This window comes from Jatropha curcas, chromosome 11, assembly GCF_041381405.1.
Source record: "Jatropha curcas cultivar XTBG-Jc1 chromosome 11, XTBG_Jcur_1.0, whole genome shotgun sequence".
NCBI classification, from domain to species: Eukaryota; Viridiplantae; Streptophyta; class Magnoliopsida; order Malpighiales; family Euphorbiaceae; genus Jatropha; species Jatropha curcas.
Window position 1 is genome coordinate 18787964 of NC_143161.1, and position 9200 is coordinate 18797163.

At 32.1% G+C, this 9200-nt stretch overlaps 1 long non-coding RNA gene and 1 pseudogene across 2 annotated transcripts; both read right to left on the minus strand.

Annotated features, from left to right (window-relative positions):
- Positions 1 to 549: 549 nt before the first annotated feature.
- Positions 550 to 1613, minus strand: LOC105643871 (WAT1-related protein At4g30420-like; annotated as a pseudogene). Its single transcript, XR_016318704.1, has 4 exons — positions 1486 to 1613; positions 1177 to 1381; positions 945 to 1103; positions 550 to 861 (listed from the first exon to the last, which is right to left on the minus strand). The product of XR_016318704.1 is annotated as a WAT1-related protein At4g30420-like (transcript).
- Positions 1614 to 6350: 4737 nt separating this feature from the next.
- LOC119370224 (uncharacterized) lies at positions 6351 to 8542 on the minus strand. Its single transcript, XR_005177782.2, has 3 exons — positions 8317 to 8542; positions 8095 to 8150; positions 6351 to 6780 (listed from the first exon to the last, which is right to left on the minus strand). It is a non-coding gene; the product is annotated as an uncharacterized LOC119370224 (long non-coding RNA).
- Between the last annotated feature and the right edge of the window lie 658 nt (positions 8543 to 9200).

Genomic DNA, 9200 nt, shown 5'->3' on the forward strand with positions numbered 1-9200 from the left:
TTTAATGGTTATAATTTGGTTGCAGTTCAGTCACAAAATATAATTATAGGCAAAAAAAATAATTTAATAATATTAAAAACCATAATTTTTTCCATCTGTCAAAAATCGACATATATATATATATGATAGTCACAAGCATCATTAGAAACAATAACAGTCTAAGAAGAAATTGTAAATGTAATGTACTATACTCAATATGAAAAAATCACAAAAATCTAAAATAGTCCGAAATCAAATCTACGACGTCAGTCCTCTAATTTTTCCTCTAAACATAGTGCAAGAGGGCATGGAAAAACAATATAATTGAAGCATGTCAAGCAAACATCTATACTAATACTAAGATAAATTAAAAAAAAAAAACCCAAGAATTGCAAAACAACAAACATATTTAATTAACAAAAGATAAACACTAATTTTAAACGAGGCAAAAATAAATAAAAATTTGATATTTACAAACACTAAATCAAGTAATTAAGCTGCTACTTATCTTCTCCTACTCTAAGATTGGGGTCAATTGATTTCATAATTAACCAATTCTCATCTTCTTCTTCTTCTATTGAAAGAGGTTACAGTTTGTTATTTGTGTACTCTATTCTCATCAATGTAATATGATTCATCAAATAAAAGAGGTTCTTCAAGATCAGCTTTACATTTTTCATCTATTAACATATTTGCATTTAGCATTTGATCGATTACCAGTTTTGGGTCTATTTCTTCACCATTCTTTCTAAAATCTTTGCCCTTTTCCCAAAGCACAATAACAGTGCACAGAGGATTAAACATTGCAGTAAAAATAAGTGGACCTCTTTGTGAAACGCACCATGTTTGAGCAAAGAAGGAGACTGCAGATGCTACAATTTCCTGTTCAAATCATCATAACTTAATTCAGCTTTTAGCTTCATTATAAGAAAAAAGAAAAAAGAAAAAAGGTAGCATAATCAAACAGCAAATAAGCAACAGGAAAGTTCTAAATAAGAATGAAGCTTCCATGCACTAATGTCTCTCTCCAGAAATATTGCAAGTATTGCAGATTGAATTGTTGCTAGAAAACACATCCAAGCTTATAAAGATAGTTGGTCAGGATAGCTTGTTGTAACTGGAACCTGTTAATTAACTGTGAAAATTAATTTTTAGTTAATTGATGAATAAATGTTGATATTATATATATATATATACCTGCAAAATCAACCAACAAGACCAGCGACAAGTACTTCCAACGAGATATAGACAACCAAGCAACCAATTCTGACCATAAAAAACGGATGAGTTCAGTAATTTTGGTCCCCTAACCAATACCATTACAATGGCTCCACCAACACACAATATTGTTCCTATTACTTTTGCTGCACTTCTAAGGCATCTCATGTTGATCTTCTCTAATCTGTTTGATTAAAACAGAAAGAAAAACAATTTCAGTAAAACAAATATTAATTAATTACAGGTTAATTAATTAATTACAAAAATATTTGCTGCCTTGTTAATTACCCCATAATGGCTGCCATTAAGAATGTAATTGCTGGAACTAGATTACCCATTGCACTTGCCATTGATGATGAGGCCAAATAGAAAACACAAATAAAAACGCATTGCATTAGCCTCCAACTCAAACGCATCATTCATGTGATTTTCACTCAAATAAAAACACAAATCAACATAAAGTAATTTCAAAAAAATAAATTTCAATATACTCATTAATTTGATTACTATAAAATTTGATTCGTGTTAAATTACACTCATTAATTTTTTTTTTTACAAATTATAATTTTTTCAATACTATAACTTATTTCTTGCACCAAATACTATAACTTTTGTTATATATTAGACTCAGTAATTTTTTTTTCTTACAAATTACAATTATTTCTAATAATTGTGCATTATTTTTTACAATTCAGATTCAAGGTCATTTTTCTTTTATCCATTCATTAATACAATTTTACAATAAAAAATATTATCCGTTCATACAAAATTACAACAAACAAAAATGCTATAAAAAAAAGCAAATACATAAAGAACAAAACTTAAAAACTTCATCAAATTTTCCAACAAATCCTATTTACTAAAAAAATATATTATCCATTAAAAATTACAACAAAAAATTCACCAACATTCACACAAAATAAAAAATAATTTACAAAAACAAAAAACAAAAAAAAAAGTCAACATAAAATAAAATAAAATTTCAATTACATTGCAACATAAAAAAAAGCAAGAAAAAAAAAACATAAAATAAAAGGGCAAGAGTACCTACCTGACCAGGCGACCGATGTGTCTTCTCTGGCGACAGTGGCGACGTCCAGTGGTAGCAGCAGCAAATGATGACCGGCGAAAATGGTGGAAAGGGAGGAACCAGCTGTTGGAAACGTAGAGAAAACGGGAGACCAAGGCGCGCTGCGCTTGTGACCAAAGTGAACCAGGGGTTATAAAGCCCTAATTTTTTGGGATTGACCAAATCATTTAAAAATCGGTCGCAATTTTTAATCTTGCGATGTCGTTTTGTAATCAAACAAATTGAGGCCGATTTGCGACCAAAACTATCCGTCGCAAAAATATGGGTCGCAAATCGGTCACTAATCCCTTGCAAACCAGAAACTAAATTTGGCGCTGAGCTGTAACGCTCAATTTTGCAATGGACTGTGAAATAGTCGCAAATCCATCACAAATTCTATCGCTAATTCGTCACAATAAGGTCGCAAAGTAGAAACCAAACTGGCAAGAGTTATTAGCGCTAGAATTAGCGACCGATGTGCATGCGGTCGCAATTCCATCGCTAAATTTGTTGCAGTTTGGTCGTAAATTTGTCGGTGAATATTAATATCTCTGTTATTTCAATATTCATTGCAATTGGTCGCAACATCATCGCAATATTGCGTCTGAACTACGCCGGTCGCAAAAATCGGTCCCAAAAGCGTTTTTTTTTTTTTTTTTTTTCCGTAGTGTATCCTCTCCTCGTTGTGTTTTTTTGGATTGTCAAATTGTTATTTATGCCTTAAGTTCTAGATTAGATGATTTTTCTGAGTTTGGTTTAATTATTAAAGATTGTAAAGACATTTTATTAGCTAGGCCTAATATTTCTATTAGGTGGATTCGGAGACAAACTAATATAGGGGCTCATACTCTTGCTCGAGCCTCCTATATCCATGCTCGCTTCCAAGTGTGGTTGACTACATTGCTTATTTCCTTTTTACGAGAATTAATACGAGTCTTTTCTTGTGTTTCAAATATATACACATATATAACAACTATATAACACGTTTAGAAAACTAGTAAGTGTAACCATGCAGTTCCTCTGTATTATATTCCCATAATGCAAACACCGGCCTTAACTGTTTCAGTAGACTAACATTTAAAATATCTAACACATAATGTTCTTTGTCTTTAATTTCTTTTTTCTTCTACCTCGTTTTGTAGGACGGTAGGAGAGGATAAAATCTTGGAAAGTGGAATAAAAAAAAAAAAGTCGGTGTTTTATCACAGGTCCATTGTGATCTAAGCTTTGGTTAATATATTCATTTTTGTTTATGCAAACAGAAACCAAACTGTTTATGCAATGGAATTAAATTGAACCAAAACGTGTTTATTCGACTTGGTTTTCGATTTGGGCTAAATTACTTTTATTCTTAGAATTCACAGAATAAAAAATATCTCAATCAAGAAAAAAAATTGTTTTCTTTTCTTTAATTAAAATTAAAGTTGAACCATATTTATTAAAAAATGAATCAAGTAAATGAACTGATTATTTCAATAAGTTACATAATTTGTTTTGTAGTTATACTTGTGTGTAGAAGCCACATCCTACTACTTTTATATTAGAATAAAGGAATGTATAGAATAAATAACATTCCTTTTAAACTTTTTCTTCATCGTAATCCTAGAGAGTAACGAGTTGAAAACAATTTCTTTAAAAATATAATATCAATTTCTTTAGTAAGAATATTCCTAGAGGTTGGTTTTCATACACTAGTGGCGAAGTCATGTTCTCCGTCAAGACAAAGATAAAGCCCATTCAGAAAACCCGTTAAAGAAGCTACTTGGAACCATCTTATAGCTATCAATGATTTGTTCTTTGTCTTAATCAATACAAGGAATTAAATAATAAGTCATCCTAAGTACATGATAAAAAATAATTTCTGTATGGTATATCATATGGCACATTTAAGGAATTCTATTAAGGTATAGTTGAATTTTTAAAATCAGCAAATTAACAATGGAGTCTACATTAGAGAAAAAAAAAAAAAAAAGAACAAATGTTTACTTATTATAATAAGCACGTTTCTTAGGTATCACTAATTGAAAAGTTAACTTGTAGTTATATTCCTAACGAGCAACGAGTCCTCTAGACTTTTATATAAGTGATCGGTGCGTCCTACATCTAGGGTATATTAATCAATTCCAGTTATCTCCATAAATCTTTATAACCTTGGCTAACTTCAGCATTGAAGTGTTTGCAGGTACTCCTCCTCCGGGATGCTCTAGCCCGTCATTCTACTTTCTATTGGTGTTGTTATTCACTAACTGCATCCTTATCTATAAATTTATATCTCAACAAGTATCAAGTGGCACTGTCTGTGTGGCATATCCATCTTTCTAACCTATTCCCTTGAAGAACTACAGGTGATTTTTGGCATATTCATAAAGTAAGATCTAAAACCATGGTCGAAACTGGAAATAATCAAAATAAAATCATCCTAAAACTTCTAAAAAAAAAGAGAAATCACAACTAAGATAACCTTCTTTCAAACAGGAAAAATGGAGAACCATCATCTGGAAGGATTTGAGAATAATCCAACACTTGAATTAACTCAAGAGCACCTCACTGAGTCTATAAGAAACTTACAAACAAAGTTAGTGGAAGGTACAAAGGAACTCCAAATCCTCCAGGATAAAGGATCCGGAGAATTAAGCGAATTTCTATTGAAGAAGACAATCAAATTGAAGGCAACAAAATGATTGACAATAAGACTACCGAGAAACTCTCAAACAACAATCTAAAAAGGAGCTTCATGGTCTTAAATCTGAACTTTTAAAACATCACAATAGTAGCTCCATCGTAGTAGAACGGAAGCAGATAAGAGCTAGGAGACAAGTCCCCTTTGTCTCACAAAATCCTAATGAAGGATCTTCCTTCTAAGTTTAAAATATCAACTTTGAAGGAGCACGATGGTTCTAGTGAATTGGGGAGCCATCTAGCCAAATGACATGTGTTATAAAATGTGAATGACAGTAACTTTTGTCAAGTTTTTCCTTTTACTCTTACATGCCCGGCTCAGTAGTGGTACCAAAGCCTAGAAACAGAATCTATTAACAACATTAAAGAATTAGATGAAGTTTTCAAGATAAATTTTTAACCTCCATCACTCCTAAGAAATTATCCTCTAACGTTTAGAAGATAAAACAAAACAACAATGAGACACTGAGATAATATATCTCACAATTCAATAATGAAGCAAATCATGTTGAAAATCTGAACTATGAAACTCCATGTGATGCTTTAAGGAGAGGAATAAGGAACCACAAATTTGTTGAATCATTGGTCAATATACTTTAACTAACAACTCATTGAGCCTGGTTCGTCCGGTAAAACCATTAATAGCAGTTCTCAAACCAAAGCCTGGTCTATTCGGTACCCTAACCCGGTCCGTCTGGCACTCTAAGCCCGATCCGTCCGGCACCATATAAGCCCACTCCACGAGTGGCACCCTCAAACCCTACCATCCTAATCGATGTTAGAACTTCATGCGCCTTGATCCTTATACAAAGAATGTACGAAGGCATACCTACAGATTTTAGCCTAGGTAGCGGGCCCCCGATCGAATTGACTGGTCAAAAATTAGAAAAATGTGTCGCACGACCTAGAATCCTCGATGAACGAGGCTAGAGTTGCACTCCCTCTGATTGCAAAAAAATGGCAATTAGCGACCGACAAAACGGTCGCTAATATTGCCAAAATCGGTTGCTAATAGAGATCCACGAGCGATTTGCGAGAACCGCAAATCAGTCGCAAGATAGCTGGTAGCTAATTTCTTCAAGACCAATGACTAGTTACGGTCACTAATTATCGACCGCCATGATCGATCGCAAATTAAGGTTGCTATTGGGTCTTCCAATGGTCTTGTGACAGACGGTCGCAAATCGCTTGCAATTAGTCAACAGTCACAAAACGGTTGCTGAACTCCGCAGGTAATCAGTCGCTAATGTAGTCGCGAAATGCATTATTAATATTTTTAGTTCGGTCGCAAAATTGTATGAGAGGCAAAAAAAAATTTGAAATTACAAAAAACTAAATGCGAAACACCTGTTAATAGAGCACACACATATATATACATATGAAATCATACACAGGTAGCCAAAATTTATCGAATAATGGTATATGACTCAATACATAAAGAAAAAGTCATAAACAATTGTATATATAAGAGAATAAGTCTAAAACGGTCCAAAATCAAATATATGTCGTTGAGTGGCCAATGTGTCTGTATTAGGGGAAACAGTGTCGACAGGAGGGTCACTAGGATCCTAACTCGTGTTTGGAGTAGGCGCTGCAATTGAGTCATGCGCTGGAACTATAACTGACCTCCTATCCAAAATAACAATGAACTCCTCATTCAATGTGTCAAATTATTCTCAAAGTTCCTATGAAATAAAGACAAAGTACAGACCATAGAAGTCTAAATTTATCATTAGGTGTCTTCAAGATCATCCTTGAGCTCAGTGCACCCTACAACTCAGCTATCCATGTCTCTACCTTAGCTGGACACCACGATCAGAACAAGCCTCTCAACCCTAAAATGGCAACATATACGAGCTTACTGCATTAGCTTTTGCATTAACTTTACATATCATGCATACATACCATGCATAGTTTTCTGGTATTTTTGTTATTGTCCATTACATCAACCAAATGTAAAATTTGTTATTCAAATAATATAAACAAAGCAGCATGAAAATAAAAAGATTTATACAAGGGTATAAAATTTGTTGTTCAAATAATATTGATTATTGTTTCTAAATCTGCATGAAAATTGAAATAAATTTCTATTGTTTTAAAAATAGATAGGCTATGATTAGAAGGGAGCAATTTGGAACTCAGTTAATTATCAAACTTGTTGTTTGAAAAAAATTATTGTGTATTACTTTGACCAAATAAAATGAAATAAATTATTTATCTTGTAGTAATTCACATCTTGCCGACGTTAGTTTAATATAAAAAATTTACTTACCGAATATATGATTCCATAAATAAATGATAAGTTATTATGTCAAACCAAATTCTACAATTTATTATTTTCATATAAATAAAATAAAGTATGAACTGAATGATTTCAAATTTATTGAATATATATGTATAGCTGTTATTTAATATTTTCATTTATCAAATATGAAAAAATTATTTGAGGTGATGATGGTGGTGGGATGGTGGTTGTGGTGGTGGTAGAGTGATAGATTGTGGTTGTGGTGGTGGTGGTAGAGTGGTGAAGGTATGTTTGGTGGCGGTAGTGTTTTAATTATATTACATTACATATTTATAAATAAACATAAAAATGGAATGATGATTACATTCTATAAATTTTCTCAATTACATTACCAAATATAATAATGGAATCTTAATTACATTACATTCCATTACATTTTTCATTGCATTATATCTTTGATTACATTGTATTGCGTTATATCCAAGCAAACAAGAGCAATGATAATCATCATTAACCATCAAAATACAAATACTAATACACACATGCAACAACTAAAAATAAAATCACAATAAATCACCAAGTAGATAGAATCTACTTTGGCTAACTCAAAAATTGTATCATATATGCTCCAAATCTCACCAAACTTGACACATAGCCTAATCAACTCATGTATTCAAAGATTATAAGCTTAATAACTGAAAACCAATATAAATGAAAGAGGGACAACAACGAACTTTTAACAAAAATAGTATAAAAATCATATAACTTCACAATAATGCAAAAATAAGGAAGCTTAAGCATGGATCTAAACATACATGGCATAAAAATAAGAACCTGAACCATATTTCACAGAAATCAAACATTTATAACCCAAAAATCTCTAAAGCGTTGAAAATGCACAAACCTTAACAAATCAAGCCTCCAAAACTTCCTTTCCTTTACTTTTTGGAGGATTCAACTCTTATAATCCAAAAAAAAAAGGAGATGTTTACCAACTAAAACAAGAACATGAATTTTATTATGAAACATAGTGAATATGACATATTATGCATGATTAGATTTAAAAATAAAAAAAATAAAAGAAAGAGGAAAGAGAAAGTGGTAGAGAGTCAAGTGAGGGTTTCACCTTGATTTGCTTGGAATCTTACAACAAAATTTACATCGACTTAAAGATCTTCTTGAGGATAATAACAAACCCAAATTTCATGAGAAGATAACAAGTGTAGATGGGTGAAAATGGGAGAGAATGGTTGGGCCAAGGTGTTTGTTTTGAGAGAAAGTTGAGAGAAAATAAGAGAGATGAGAGGAGAGAGGAGGTAGTGTTTGGGTACAAGTTTGATGGTGTGTAGAAATATTTTCTTAGGGATTTTTGCCTTATCACATGCCAAGTTTTAGGAGATTTTACAATCTGAAATTATTTTTCACATGCTTGGAGCATGTGTGTGCAAGAGGTGTAATCCCATGCATTTAGGTGTAGAGTTGTAGTGTGCAACCTTTGAATTAGGATGCTTGTACATAGGATAAAGGGAGGTACACTTTTAGTAGTCTGAGATTACGTAAGGATAAGGTGTGAAACTGTATTTTTGTCTTATAGTGGCATGTGACTTTTGTTTGTCTTTTTTTCTCATTAAAAAATGGTTGAGATTTAATTGGTCTTTTTTAATCTAAAGGCTATAATTTAACATTACACATGTACATGATATAATATATGACTGTCTAACATAAAATACAATATATTACCAAAACACAGTCTAATAACATGACAAGTTATAAAAATGCCCTTATGGCATTATTATTTACCTAAATGATCATAAATCATCCATAATTTATAATAAATCATGCTAAGGGGTAATTAGACTCTGAAAATACTGAAATGCATGAAAATAACATGTTATGAAAATCAGGATGTTACATGGGAGGTCGTCTCTATGCTGAGAATTGCACAATTGTTTTTAAGGAAGCCTCTTGTCCATACATGGAAATCAGAATATGTTTCCAAAGAAGATTTTT